At 43.0% G+C, this 16,090-nt stretch overlaps 1 protein-coding gene and 1 pseudogene across 2 annotated transcripts in view; one reads left to right on the forward strand and one right to left on the reverse strand.

Moving 5' to 3' along the window:
* LOC147717705 (E3 ubiquitin-protein ligase TRIM39-like) overlaps window positions 1-16,090 on the forward strand; it is a 948,681-nt pseudogene that overhangs the window by 364,726 nt on the left and 567,865 nt on the right. The gene's annotated exons all lie outside the window — the stretch shown is intronic.
* Window positions 1-16,090, reverse strand: part of LOC147717707 (E3 ubiquitin-protein ligase TRIM11-like) — a 442,086-nt gene that overhangs the window by 148,014 nt on the left and 277,982 nt on the right. The window lies entirely within an intron of this gene.

Genomic DNA, 16,090 nt, shown 5'->3' on the forward strand with positions numbered 1-16,090 from the left:
GCGGTATAGTTGCAGTTTCTCCCAGTGGGCATTCCATTATGAACTCAGGTAGCCAGACAATCCCTTTCAGCCAAAAGAATGTCGTAACCAAATTTCAGGTTCTTCCAAAAGAGAGTCTTGATGTTCCTCGGTATGTCCCCCTCCATTTGGAGTGTTATTTTGTATAAATGATGCAGGTCACTTAACCATGCCTGTAGATTGTCTGCTAGGTAACAACCTGGAACAGTCCTTATGGAAGGATGTAAAATTCAGGTCTCACTTGGAGATGCTTGGGTTGCCAGAGTGGGCATGTTATGTTATGTTATAGTTTTTGTAGAGCGCATGGCTGTCCCAGCAAAAGGGCATCCCAGCGCTGATCTGAGTCAGACAGATGGGCATGGCTGAGGCAGGCGGGGAAGAAGATTACTTGGGAAAGAGTTTTTATAGCCTACGGAAAGCCACATGGTTTTCGATGCTTCTGAAGCTCACCAGGAGGGAGTTCCAGAGCTTAGGAGCAAGAGCACAGAAGGAGCGCCCTCCTGCCCTAGCTCTCTTGTCCCAGGAGACAGACACCAAGGGCTGGCCACACGAGCGCAGATGGCGAGTTGGTGTGTAGGGTATGAGAAGATCCACTAGGATATCAGGGAATTGGGCATTCAGGATTCTGTGGGAGATACACAGAGCTTTTAAGTAGATTTGTTCCTCCCCGGAAGCCAATAAACCCTGCAGATGCAGCCAGAAGTAGAGCAGGGTTTGGGCAGGCTGAAGAGCATCCGGACAGCAGTATTTTGTGCCCTTTGTAGGTGCTCTATCTCTGCTCTATTGGCCCCTTGATACACAGAACTTGCATAATCCAGCCTGGATAGTACAGTGGCCTGGATAATTCACTGACGGGTGATAGCATACAAAAAAACATGGTTTCAGACCGCGTAAGAACCCAAAAGAGACTTCAGCTACTGTCTTTGTTTGAGTCTGGAAAATCAGTGCAGAATCAACCCATACGCCCGGGTTTTTGACCGTCTTTTTGGGAGCAGGCGGGTGGCCTAGGATGGATGGCCACCACAGCTCGCTCCACAGATGAGTTTTTTTACCTACTAACAGAACCTCAGATTTGCTGACATTCAATTGGAGACTGATGTCATCCAGTCCGTAATAGCTGTTAAATCCTCTTTAAATTTGAGTGCATCCTGTGTGGAGTTGTCAGATAGCATGACCACTAACTGTGTATCATCCGCATAAGAGACCGCAGTTAGGCCCCTGTCCTGCTAGGGGTTGAATGTCGATATTAAATAGAGTTGGGCTCAGAGCTGAGCCTTGTGGGACCCCTTGGCGCACAGCATGCGTCTAAGAGCAGAAGGGGGGGGGCAATCACCTGGAAGGATCTCTCCGAATGAACGGAGGAGAACCAGTGCAGGGCCGAGCCACCAATGCCTATATACTCTAGGCACTGCAAGAGAATCTGATGGCACACTATATGAAATGCAGCGCTCAGGTCCAGTAGGATCAAGGCAGAGTCTCGTCCTGCATCCAGTGAGCTCTGCAGATGGTCCGTGATGGCCAGAAGGGCAGTTTCAGTGCTGTGTCACGGACGAAGGCCATTTTGAAAAGGGTCTAGCAGAATATTGGCTTAATAAAGGTGGTGAGGACTGAATTTCTGTAAGCCTCTGTAACCTTAGATATCAGAGGAAGGAGAGAGATACGATGAAAATTTCCCAGCTTGGAGTCATGCACATTTTCCTGGCCTGAGCCAGATTATTATTGAACCAAGGGCTCAACTGGGTTTTGCAGCTGTGGGATAGCTTGGGAGGGATAAGAGTGTCAAGAAAACGCATGAGTGAGCCAGACAGGATACTATCTGTCCTATTCGGGTTGTCTGGAAGAGTAGGTGCTTGACTAAGAAGAAGGGGTACAAAAGGGGGGTGGGGGTGGTGATGGACGGAGCATCTGAATCAATCAAACACTCACACCCAGTCAAAAGATCTGGGTTTAATCCATCACCGTTCTTTAGCCCACTCTGCCACCCCAGTTCAGACATGGCTATATGTAAATCAGTCTGACCCTGTGCCTCATGGGAACAGGCCAGTCCGAACTGCCAAGCCATGTCTTCCCTGGACCGGAAACAAGCTTCCGAGGACCGGTTTCTGGCATTCCAGCTGTCTTCAGCCCGGCTTGCTTGAATCCAGTGGCAAAGTGAGCAAGGGACTCACGTCTGAGCATACCCTGCCACACTTATGGCGCCCAAAAGCGGTACAAAAGAGGGAGGTGATGGACGGAGCATCTGAATCAATCAAACACTCACACCCAGTCAAAAGATCTGGGTTTAATCCATCACCGTTCTTTAGCCCACTCTGCCACCCCAGTTCAGACATGGCTATATGCAAATCAGTCTGACCCTGTGCCTCATGGGAACAGTCCAGCCCGAACTGCCAAGCCATGTCTTCCCTGGACCGGAAACAGGCTGACTAAGAAGAAGGACATGAAAATGGGCAGCATCCAATTTATGCCAAGGGTGCTTTAGAATGGGTTTTGATGGGACATCATGAGGAGGACCTACTCCCTGTAGTGTCATGGATACCAGATAGTGGTCGGACCAACTTATAGGGAGGGGTGGGCTAACTGTGAGGGCAGATAGATTGGAGAAAATAGGGTCCAACAAATGGCCCGCCAAGTGTTTACCATTTGGTAGGCGTTGCGTAAGTTGGAAGGCAGCAAGGTCCGCTAAAAAATTGCTAATCTCACTGTCTTGACTTGCTTGTAAATGCAGATTGAGGTCCCCAATAATGTTGAAATTGGCCGACCTGGTAGCTAATAGGCCGGACACAGTGATTAGGGCTCCCTAAAAATCTTTGGAAGGCCCTGGGGGACATAGAAAAGTTAGCGCTTATAGATATTTTGAAAAGTGCACATTCATAGTCCACAATGACCTCCTTGGTCAGGGTGCAGGTAAAGCCAATTTTAGAAACTATTACAATCCCACCACCCCGGCCCCCTCTGTTCAGTGTCCTAATAGCATATTCCTGGGGCAGGGCCAAACTAGATTCTGCCCCCGTATTAGCAGTAAGCCATGCCTCAGTCAGGAAAAGGGAAATCAGGCGCCTCATCCTGAATTAAGTCAAACACTTCAGCAAAGTGTTAAACGAGTGAGCGGCAGTTAAGACTGAGAAGCATGATGGCGGGCAGGGAAGAGGGTATAGAAATATCGACCGCCAATGAGTTGAAACCACACTGTGTGCAAACAAAAGGACGGTCTAAAGGGACACACGGCTGACATGCACATTAACTAATATCAGTTCTAATAGCAACTAGGTCGTTCCGCGAGTATGATCGTTAAAGGGGGGTCAAACCGGCAGCATGTCTGGCGATGTCCAGGAGCTGACGGGTGCAGACGGGCTTGCCTTAGGCATGCCTGCTGCGCGTGTCCATGCACGCCCACACGAGCATGGGTTTATGTAGGTAGGGAAAACAGTTAGAATATGGCACCTCTTTTGAGAGGGTGGGGTTAGACATTGTAGGGCCCCTGGACCCCAAGACAGCCATGGGCAACAGGTTCACCCTGCTCTTGGTGGGCCAAGCCACCCACTACCTGGAGGCTATCTCTCTCAGGACATCTATGGCACCAGTGGTGGACCCAGGCGTTAATGGGGATCTTTTCCCACGTGGGGTTTCCCAGAGAGGTGGTATCTGACCAGGGTACCAATTTCAAATCCAAGTATATGACCTCCCTATGGGAGGAGTGTGGTGTAACCTAAAAGTTCACCACTCCTTACCACCCCCAAGGAATTGGTTTGGTAGGAAGATTTATCCAAATCTTGAAAGGCATGATCAAGGGTCTAACTGAACCTATGAGTGGAACATCCTCTTTCCATGCCTTCTCTCTGCTTATTGGGAAGTATCGCAGAAGTCCTTATGATTTAGTCCCTTTGACCTACTGTATGGGCACCCTGTGAGAGGACCCCTCAATTTGGTGAAGGAAGGCTGGGAGACAGCTCAAAGGAAAACTCCCAGGATGTATTGAGCTACATACTGGCGTTAAGGAACCAAACTTCACACTTTAGGAAACTTGCTCAGACAAACCTAGAAGCCAGCCAGAAGGAAATTAAATGCTGGTACGACCAGAATGCTACTCTGGTAGAGTTTCAGCCGGCCAGAAAGTGTGGGTCATAGCCCCAGTAGAGACTTGCACTCTTCAGTGGACTGGGACATTTGAGGTGGTGGAGTGCAAAAGTGATGTCACCTATATGCTTAATTTGCAGACTCCCAGTAACCCTTTGAGGGTCCTCCATGTGATATGCCTCAAATCTCACTTTGAGAGGTCTGAAGTAAGCATACTCTGGCGACAGGTGATTGGGTGGAGGAGGAGAGTAAAGCTCTTCCTGACTTCCTGTTTACCAAGGAGCACGATGGGTCAGTGGAAGGTGTGAACCTGTCTCCTACACTAACCCCAGAGCAGCAGAGTGACTGTCGCCAGGTGTTGTGGCAGTTTGCCACCCTGGTCTCCCTGGCCCCATGTGTCATGCATTGGTGTTCCCATGACATGGACATTGGGGACTTTCCTCCTGTGAAATACAAACTTTACTGGCTGACTACAAGGGGGTCAGAGGCAGCATCAAAGACCATGTTCCTAAGATGTTGGTGTTAAGGGTGATAGAGCGCTCCAACAGTCCTTGGGCCAGCCCAGTGGTCTTTGTCCCAAAGGCGACTGAACACGGTGCCACTCCTGAACTTCGGTTCTGCATGGACTACTGTGGGCTTAATGCCATCACAAGAACTGACACACAATCCATCCCCAGAGCTGATGCGATGAAAGATCGGTGGGGAGCTGCCAAATTCCCCAGCACGTTTGATTTAACACCCGGGTTCTGGCAGACTGCCATAACTGATGGAGCCAAGGAGAGGTCTGCATTCTCAAACCCAGAGGGGTACTACCAGTTCTGGGTGATGCCCTTTGGGTTGAAGAATACCCTTGCCACCTTTCAGAGGTTGGTTAACGAGGTGTTGGCGGGACTGGAGAACTTCATTGGCGCTACCTGGATGACATTGAAGTGTTCAGTTCCAGCTGGGAAGATCACTTGCACAACCTCTGGGAAGTGTTGAAGGCTCTGCATAGGGCAGGCCTCTTGATCAAGGTCAGCAAGTGCCAGTTTGGGCAGGGGTATGTTGTGTACTTAGGGCACCAGGTAAGAAGCCGCCAGGTGCTGCCCCTATAGCATAAAATTGAAAGCATTCTATCTTGGGAGCATCCCCTGGCACCGAACATGCCATCGCTGATGGTCTCTCCTGGTTCTTCCACCTAAGGGAAGCAAACTCCCAGGTGGTTGAGTAGTTCTCCCTACTTTCAGCTGGAGGGGTCATGTGTTAGATCTGGCATATTTTGGCATGTTTCCCCTGTCTTTTTTATTTCTGGCCTTCTGTTTTTAATGGTACATTGGACTTCATTATGCTGGTTTAGTGCCTCTGTGCACTTTCTCACTGCTGTTCAGTGTTAAAGTGCAAGTGCTACTGCTATAAATTTTGTTTATGTATTGTTGTTTCCATCTTTGGCTTATTTGATTTACTACTAAGTCCCTAGTACAGTGTACTATGTGTGCCCAGGGCCTGCCCTGTACATCACATGCTGTTAGAGGGCTTGCAGCACTGATTATGCCATCCACACAAGCAGTATTTCAAAGGTGTCTCAGACCTGCCACTGGAGTGTCCACAAGCATTTTCCTACTGCCATTTTGATCTGGCATGTGCCCCACACAAGGCCCTAACTTTCCCTTTTCTTACATGTAAGTAACCCCTCAGGTGTGCCCAAGGTACCCCCATGGGAAGGGTGCAGTATATATGAAAGGTAGGACACGCCCTGGTTCTTGTGACATGTGCTGATAGTGAAATACTTCCAATTTCATTTTCACTATTGAAAGGCTATCTGTCCGATAAGATAACATGGAAGTTGCTTTGTAACATCTTTCAAGTATAACTTTCTATTGGGACAAGATAGAGAAATTGAGTTTAGGCTCTCTGAACTTCGAATTTAATAACACATCTTTTTAGGGAGATGGTTTTTAAATGGATAATGCAAAAATACTACTTCAAAGAGAAACCTATTGGATCCGGAAATTGCAGACGATGATTCCATTCGGATTAAATGATAAATTAGAAATGGCATGTTTCTTGTAAGATATTCACGACTCTCACTAGGGATCCATACATTAAGTTCATACGTACATACACCACCAAGGGTTCTTGGTCTAACTATTCATAAACGTTAGTGAGATGTAATTCTAGTTCATTCATGATTGAAAATTTATTTGGAATGTCTGCTGCAGATTGTATATAGGCAGGGTCACTCACAGTACTAGTTTTGTAATCTGTTCAGATTGTATATAGGCAGGGTCACAGTACTAGATTAGTAATCTGCTGTAGATTGTATATAGGCAGGGTTACTCACAGTACCAGTTTAGTAATCTGTTTAGATGTTGTTATATTTCTTGATCATCGAAAGTAAGACAGAAATCTTTTTTCCTGTTCGAACTTAGGTATTTATTTCACAAAATAATGGTTTCCGAATTCTCAAACATTAACTGTCATGAGCTTAGGGCTGATTCACACCTAGAAGCGTCATAAAAAAACTTTCATTGATACCCCATAATCACATGCAGTTTCTGAAATGCACGTAACTGAACGCGCAGGTAGATAGGAATATCTTAATGTCACTGTTATTTAGGTGGCATATTTTTGAGTTAAACTTATTCGTTTGAGAGATTAGAAAAATGATACATAAAGATTCCAGGCCAGTCTTTGACATGCGTTTTTTACGAGCAGAACATTTTCAGTGTCACGAAATATTTAAAGGCTCAGTATTCGGGATTTACAAATATTATTTTCCGTGTGAATATATATAACCACCTCGATTGGTTGTACATAATATACGAGGCAAATAAAGTTCATCAAGTCCTTAAAAAAAACCATAACAACAACGTGTGATTAGTCCGTCGTCGCTGTCCTTTAATCTCAACAGGCTAGTAAAAACAGGCATAGGACCATCACACCCACCACGGTCCTCGTTTGGTGAAGGAGATGGCGAGCACCTTGATTCTTGTAGAACGTAGATCAGTTTAAGGTAAGCCGAACGTATGGTTTTTCCGCTAGTGTATAAAATATTCCGTTAAGACTGACAGGCAGTTTTAACAGCCGCCGTTTCTTTGTTTTAGCATCGTTAACGGACACCTCGGCGAGACCGATGTTCACTCTACTAGGCTCGCAGGTAAACGGGCGCTTTTTCTATATCATCCAAACTGTGAGGATTTGAAGGGGTTCAGGTTATTAATCAAAGCCGTTTATTTTACAATAGGTCCCTGTTATATCTGTGAAACCCATGTAAAGCACAGGTGAGCCCTCACTATTATTTTCACACGGCGAACCATTATATTAGAGGCATTCGCTAGGAAAGTAGCTAAGTCTGTTTTATCCCCTTGTTTTTCAGATGCGATTTTTTCTCTAAACAACAGGTAACAGCAGTAGGATAATACGCAAGCCCCCCCCCTTTTTTTAAAAAATACACAATTAAGTATGGCGCTTCATGTTTTGTTTTTTCAGAAAGTGAAAATATTGGTTAAGTAAACCTGTTCACAAACCGTACATCAACTTGCACTTTTTAGGTAAGCTATGATAACCAGACACATGTACAGGATAAATAACCACGAGCTATATAGAATAATTGAATAACGTACTCCTTGTTTGTATCTCTCTTTTTTCTTCTAGACCCCTGACGAAGGGGCAATATATGCCCCGAAATGCATTGGTTTTTTTTCGTTTTCTTCTCACATGGGTTGATGACACATTGTTACTTTTGACGCTAACTGACATTATTTGTTGTGAACTTTGGTATTGATTTTTACTTGAAAAAATGTAAACGTTTCAATGCGCAATATAGAACTTTTGGTTTCAAAAATTTTGACATAAATAAATTCGAATGATCAAAAGGTAAACTGTTTATTTGTAGTGCATGTCAGAGTCCTAGTGATTTCACGCACTAGGCCATATACATTGTTTCTTGAGTGGGCAGGCACTGATCTGACACAGCACACGTATCGTGATAACATTTTGTTAATATTGAAAAACCTGAGTGCAACACCCTTCTTCATTCATATCAAATTTCTACTGCACCCCAAGGGTATCTGCACCAAATTAAAAAATGTCTTTTGACTCAATCGCCTCAATAACCGATAATCGTGCGAATACAAAGGCTTACACAGCAGATGAAGCCAGTTTAATTTACAAACTCATTAAAGAAGCAAAGAATTTTGATACACAAGGAGGATCTGTTGAGCAACAACTCAAACAACTTGAATATCTAACTAGACGTGAACTGAACCAACGCTTACATGCAACAACTTTAATACAATATCATCGGGTTAGAAGGATTCCTAGGGGCCTCAGGCTTGCAATTAGACCCATGCTATACAGACTCAACAACAACCCGAAGTTCATGGAAAAATGGTTTGAGATTCTTAATAAGTGCTCTCTTGACTTAATCTTGCTATTGGTTGAGGAACTCGCCAAAACAATAAAGGACTTAGAGGAAGAAATATATAACATCAAACAAGAACTATCGGAAAGACTGGAAGAATCACAATGGGCAAGAAATTTAGAAGATATTAACACGCGTCTTGACAGATATGGAAAAGAACTGCAAGAGACCAAGTTACTCAAGTTTAAACGCGATACTATCGACTATAAACTTAATGAGACATACACGTGGGCAGAAGTTTATGCAAAGAGGAGACTAACAGGCAGGAAACAACAACCAGCTTCTTCAGACGAAAGCGTGGTTTCAGACAGCGAGTTAAACACCGCTAGACAACCAATTTCAACACAACCACCAAAAGTAGGACAGACTGTTGATACATCAATGATTACACCAGGGGCATCATCGGCTTTTTTAGAGAAGGATCAACCGCCCAGCAGACCGCCGGATCTATCTTCAGTCCAACAAGAAAAAAGACGAGAAGAGGACAAGGAGAAAGAAAAAGAAAAGGAAAGGGAGAAAGAGAAGGACAGGGAACTACAGAAAAAATCAGGATTACGGAGCCAGACAAAAGCCTTGTCATAAATATTTCCAGCTATCCACTTTCAAATTTTGAAGAAAAACTATTAAACAAAGGAGTCTCCTTTGTTCGGACATACCAGTCAAATGAACTTGAAACGGAAATATCCTTCTTCAAATTTATGAGAGTATTGAGGTTGAAATATTTCTTTACTACCATAAATCCTATTGATAATCCTGAAGACTCAGACAGATTGTTTAAACCTAAAAGCAATTTTTTGGCACCTACATCACACAAATGTCTGGACACCTTTGAAACCTTGGTGAAAGCGGATTTAGGTAAAATCCACTACAAGAGGAAACTGAGTAATTTGACAAGAGCTGTGCAGAGTACAATACAACGTTTAGCAAGGAAAGCCACCATAACGATACAAAAGGCAGACAAGGGAGGAGGGCTTGTAATAATGGATTCTTCTTTCTACAAACAAAAGGGTGATGAGCATGTCAATGATATGAGCACTTACGCTAGGCTGCCCCAAGATCCAACGAACAACATCACAAAGAACTTGGACGAGATATTGAATAAAGCTGAGGAACTACATTGGATAGACAACCCAACAAAGAGATATCTTAAACAAATCTACCCAAGAAGACCCAAAATTTATTTTTTGCCCAAAGTGCACAAAGATGTCAGCAACCCACCTTTAAGGCCCATAGTTTCGGGCTGTTCATCTATTTTTGAAAACTTAGGCATCTTCATTGACACGCATATGCAACCTTTTATACAAAATTGGCCTACTTACTTGCAAGACACATCGGACTTCCTCAGAAGTCTCTCGAATATTGACATGACTGGATGCATGGAATGGACTCTATGTACCATAGATGTTACTTCACTGTACACATCCATACCACATAAGCAGGGGATTGAAGCTATGGAGTGGGCTCTCCTCAGGACAGATAAATCGAATGAACTAAAGATTTTGATACTGCAATTACTAGAATTTTGTCTCATGAATAGCTATTTCATCTGGCAAGACAAGTATTATACTCAACTGACAGGCACAGCAATGGGCTTCCCCGGAGCCTGTATATACGCCAATATCTACATGGCAAAATTCGAGTTGGACTATATTCTAGAAGATCCATCTTGGCAACAAGGACTCATCTATTATAAGCGCTTTATAGATGACATCTTCATCATATGGAAACGTCCAGTAATTGAATTATTTAATGTCATCAAAAGCTTGAATCTTGCAGATCCGAGGATTCAGTTCACGCATAATATCAGCAGCACAGCATTACCATTCTTGGATGTGTTAGTGGAAATCAAAGATGGATCTATTCACACAAAATTGTTCAAGAAGCAAACTGACAAAAATACTGCATTACTATACAGCAGTTTTCACCCAGCAAATTTGATAAACAATTTACCGGCTTCGCAATTCATGAGGATTAAGCGTATATCGTCTGACACAGAACAGTGTGACAAAAGTCTCGATGAGCAGAAACAAAGATATCTTGACCGAGGATACCCTAAGAAATTGCTAGAAGCACATCTAGAAAAAATCAAAACTATTCCGAGAGCTGATCTCCTCACTAAAGCACCAAAAACTCCCAACACTAGAATGGTCTTCGTGTCCAAATACTCGACCGCATCCAGAGATATAAAAAGGACAATATTAAAGAGATGGGAGATTTTATTGGCAGAAAAAGACTTTGGTATACTTTTCAATGAACGACCGCTGTTTGCATACAAGAGAGCTCAAAATCTCAAAGAGTTGCTTTGTAAATCTACACCATCACAGCAAGAACAAACTTTCAAAGGTACCATGAAGTGTTACAACTGCAAGAATTGCAATAATGTGATTACTGGGAACATAGTACAGCATCCGCACACTGGAGAAAAAATAACATTGAGACATACCACGAACTGTGATTCGGAACACGTTGTCTACTCAATAAAGTGCCCGTGTGGCCTTTTATATATTGGCAAGACTGACAGGAAACTGAAAATCAGACTTTCCGAACATAAGAGTCGTATACGCAATAAGAGCTTAACATCTCCTTTGGCACAACACTGGATAGAGAAAAATCACAACGTAGCTCAAGTCCGTTTTCAAGTCATAGAACTAGTGCCACAGAGACTTGGAATGGATAATGCAAAAATACTACTTCAAAGAGAAACCTATTGGATCCGGAAATTGCAGACGATGATTCCATTCGGATTAAATGATAAATTAGAAATGGCATGTTTCTTGTAAGATATTCACGACTCTCACTAGGGATCCATACATTAAGTTCATACGTACATACACCACCAAGGGTTCTTGGTCTAACTATTCATAAACGTTAGTGAGATGTAATTCTAGTTCATTCATGATTGAAAATTTATTTGGAATGTCTGCTGCAGATTGTATATAGGCAGGGTCACTCACAGTACTAGTTTTGTAATCTGTTCAGATTGTATATAGGCAGGGTCACAGTACTAGATTAGTAATCTGCTGTAGATTGTATATAGGCAGGGTTACTCACAGTACCAGTTTAGTAATCTGTTTAGATGTTGTTATATTTCTTGATCATCGAAAGTAAGACAGAAATCTTTTTTCCTGTTCGAACTTAGGTATTTATTTCACAAAATAATGGTTTCCGAATTCTCAAACATTAACTGTCATGAGCTTAGGGCTGATTCACACCTAGAAGCGTCATAAAAAAACTTTCATTGATACCCCATAATCACATGCAGTTTCTGAAAATGCACGTAACTGAACGCGCAGGTAGATAGGAATATCTTAATGTCACTGTTATTTAGGTGGCATATTTTTGAGTTAAACTTATTCGTTTGAGAGATTAGAAAAATGATACATAAAGATTCCAGGCCAGTCTTTGACATGCGTTTTTTACGAGCAGAACATTTTCAGTGTCACGAAATATTTAAAGGCTCAGTATTCGGGATTTACAAATATTATTTTCCGTGTAAATATATAACCACCTCGATTGGTTGTACATAATATACGAGGCAAATAAAGTTCATCAAGTCCTTAAAAAAAACCATAACAACAACGTGTGATTAGTCCGTCGTCGCTGTCCTTTAATCTCAACAGGCTAGTAAAAACAGGCATAGGACCATCACACCCACCACGGTCCTCGTTTGGTGAAGGAGATGGCGAGCACCTTGATTCTTGTAGAACGTAGATCAGTTTAAGGTAAGCCGAACGTATGGTTTTTCCGCTAGTGTATAAAATATTCCGTTAAGACTGACAGGCAGTTTTAACAGCCGCCGTTTCTTTGTTTTAGCATCGTTAACGGACACCTCGGCGAGACCGATGTTCACTCTACTAGGCTCGCAGGTAAACGGGCGCTTTTTCTATATCATCCAAACTGTGAGGATTTGAAGGGGTTCAGGTTATTAATCAAAGCCGTTTATTTTACAATAGGTCCCTGTTATATCTGTGAAACCCATGTAAAGCACAGGTGAGCCCTCACTATTATTTTCACACGGCGAACCATTATATTAGAGGCATTCACTAGGAAAGTAGCTAAGTCTGTTTTATCCCCTTGTTTTTCAGATGCGATTTTTTCTCTAAACAACAGGTAACAGCAGTAGGATAATACGCAAGCCCCCCCCCCTTTTTTTTAAAAATACACAATTAAGTATGGCGCTTCATGTTTTGTTTTTTCAGAAAGTGAAAATATTGGTTAAGTAAACCTGTTCACAAACCGTACATCAACTTGCACTTTTTAGGTAAGCTATGATAACCAGACACATGTACAGGATAAATAACCACGAGCTATATAGAATAATTGAATAACGTACTCCTTGTTTGTATCTCTCTTTTTTCTTCTAGACCCCTGACGAAGGGGCAATATATGCCCCGAAATGCATTGGTTTTTTTTCGTTTTCTTCTCACATGGGTTGATGACACATTGTTACTTTGGACGCTAACTGACATTATTTGTTGTGAACTTTGGTATTGATTTTTACTTGAAAAAATGTAAACGTTTCAATGCGCAATATAGAACTTTTGGTTTCAAAAATTTTGACATAAATAAATTCGAATGATCAAAAGGTAAACTGTTTATTTGTAGTGCATGTCAGAGTCCTAGTGATTTCACGCACTAGGCCATATACATTATTACTTTTAAAAAGTAGGCATTTTTTTGTTTAACCATTCTGTATGCCTCTGCTTGTTTATGTATTGATTGGCTTTCTGGTTTTGGAGTGACAGGGCATGAGGTTGTTAAATGTATATGAAGGGACCCCCTGTAACTGGTAGTAGTTCCTAGGACAGGGCAACAATATTTCAAATATTAGAAAATTCCTAGGCAACTCAGACTCTGCAGAATGGCAGATACAACAACATAAAAGATGGTAACAGAAACTACAGTGTACTAAACTAATAACGACAAAATGTGTAAAAAGTATTATTCATTTATTATTGTTTAAAAATATATTTTAAAAGAAACAAGTAAAAAACAGTTTTGTTATCAAACATTTAAATAATCACAACACATGACAAAATATAGAGCAAAAATAATACAAAACAATATTTAAGGATTAAATATACATTCAGTAATAAAATATAGTACAGAAAATTGAAACATCAAAGTGGGTAGGATGTTGATCTCTGATGTTGTGCATTCACTGTAGATAGCCACAAGGGGTGTGGAGGTGTGTCCTGCCTTTCCTGGGTGACTCATAGTTGGGCTGAATAGACCTGGTCCTCATTTAGAGTGGTGGGAGGAGCTTTCACTAGCACCTAAATAGGCAGGTTCTCCACTGCACGATGCTGTCTTCACCTCCTTTAGTAAAAGTGGGCCAGAGAGGGTATACATGATTTGAACTGGGCTCATAGACCCCTGCCACAAAGACAACAAACAGAAAATGTGGTATAAATATTTTGGCCCGACCCCAGGACATTAGAACTCTTTTGGATCAAATCAAGGAACCTACCCAGGTGTGTGCTTTGCTGTGTTGGCCTGCAGTGACTGCTTCTGTCATGGGCACAGAAAGGACTGGACTGAACTTTCTGCAACTTCTTTTTTGGAATTCTCCAAGGGACTCAAGTAGAGCTTGTCCCCTGTTCAAGAAGTTTCAGGAACACAAAAGACTTCAAGTTCATCTGATACCAGCACTGGCAACTGTGTGTTTTGTGCTGCAGCAGAAAAAAAACAACCTGACGCCGTAAATGACGTTGCTGCCGGCTCCGTGTCCTCAAGGCACCGCAGAGGCTACCGCCACACTTCACACTGCATCACTTGTCTCACCGACGCAGACGATGCAGCTGAGCTGCTGCTTGCACTATGACCTGTGGGCGCCGCACTTCGCACTGCCTCACTTCACAGCGCCGCCCTGGTATACCCGATGACACCGATCGACACCAACATTGACGCCGCTGCTTGCACCATGGTTTAAGGGCACCGCTCATAAATTACACGAACCACACCGAAGACTTGGCCTACCAATGCCGGCATCATCGACTTTAATTTGTCAGCAACAACGATGCTACTGCCTGCACTGTGACCTGCTAGCACCACTTTGCACTGCAGCCCTGGGCCCACAGATGCCGCTGGACGAATACCACCGAGCCACTGCTTGCACCACAACCTGAGGGCACAGCTCACCGCATCGTTGCACTTCGCACCGCAGCCCTGAAGCCTGCTTGCCTGACTTCAACTGCACGGAGTTCAATCTGCAGCGTGTGACTTCAAGGGCCCAACGACTCCTGCACTGACCTCTGAAACCGACGCCTGCCGATGCCGGCTCTTCAATGCTCAGTGCAAGGTCACCGACACCCTTCATTTCCAAAGCTACTGCTTGCGACGATACTGTAGCTGGCCTACGACGACACGGTCAGCCAGAACTGTTTGAATTTGCTATCAACTTCAAGGAACTGTATTTTAAGTCTATTTTTGCTTATTGATCATTTTAAAAACTATATGGTGGATTTTTGTTATTTAGGTCTTGTCTTGAACAGATATAATATTGGATATTTTTTCTAAAACTGGTGTGGTGTCCTTTTGTAGTGTTTTCACTGTATTACAGCTGATTTGTGCAAATCCTTTACACACTGCCTGTGAGGTAAGCCTGACTTCTCGTGCCAAGCTATCAAAGGGGTGATCAGGGGTTATTGTAGAAGTGTAAGTCCCTTAATCTGACAAGGAAGATGGGTTCCTACTTGGACAGGGTAAAAACCTGCCAACTAGAGACCCCGTTTCTAACAGTGTTCTCAGACTGTATTGCGTAAGGTTTCGATAAAGTTTTACTAAATCTTTGTATAGTGTTCTTATTCCCGCTGCATCTAAATGTAAAAAATAGGACAATATTGGAAATGAGCAGCTTCACTACATGGGCTTAGCCCGGGCACATAACAAAAAATGTGCCATGGCTGCACTCTAACAAGCAAGCAGTAATGACTGTTAGGTGGATTTCTTTCCTTTAGCACCCAAGGCAAAAGCAATAATTCAATGCATGATAGTTATTTCTTCTTTTCGTGGGATAAAAATTTCTTCATATTCTGCCTGAGTGCGACTCCCTATAAATCACTGACCCCAGATTACTTATTCTGTATCCCTACGGCCACTTGGAAACGCAGATGAGTCAAGGACACACCCATAGATGCAGTTTGGCCCCAAGTAAGCATTGGTACTGTATTGTCACTCCAAGTACACATACCATATTTGCGTGGGTATGTGGGACCCCAGTGTCATGGTTGTTAGACAACCACAAGGATGCTAATCATAGAACACTGCTGCTAATATGTGCTGCCAAGATTAATTGCCAGAGTCATTGTCTTCCCTCTTCCCCTAATGCTCACCAGAGGGACAAGCACTGAAACACATTGAGACCAAAGAAATGGGAACAAAACAAAGGAAGCAATGATGACTTCAGTTGTTGCCTGGAAGTTTATATTCCAAAGACACTGGTCTGATTGTACTAACTGGGGTCAGACAGTAGTTTAGACAACACAGCTTACAACAAAAGAGACTTTAAGTAACTCACTCATCTAATATTACTAGATTCCTATGCCAGATTGCACCTCAAATGGTCAGAACACTCAGGACCCATGACAGGAATCA

The sequence above is a fragment of the Lissotriton vulgaris genome, chromosome 5 (genome assembly GCF_964263255.1).
Source record: "Lissotriton vulgaris chromosome 5, aLisVul1.2, whole genome shotgun sequence".
NCBI classification, from domain to species: domain Eukaryota; kingdom Metazoa; phylum Chordata; class Amphibia; order Caudata; family Salamandridae; genus Lissotriton; species Lissotriton vulgaris.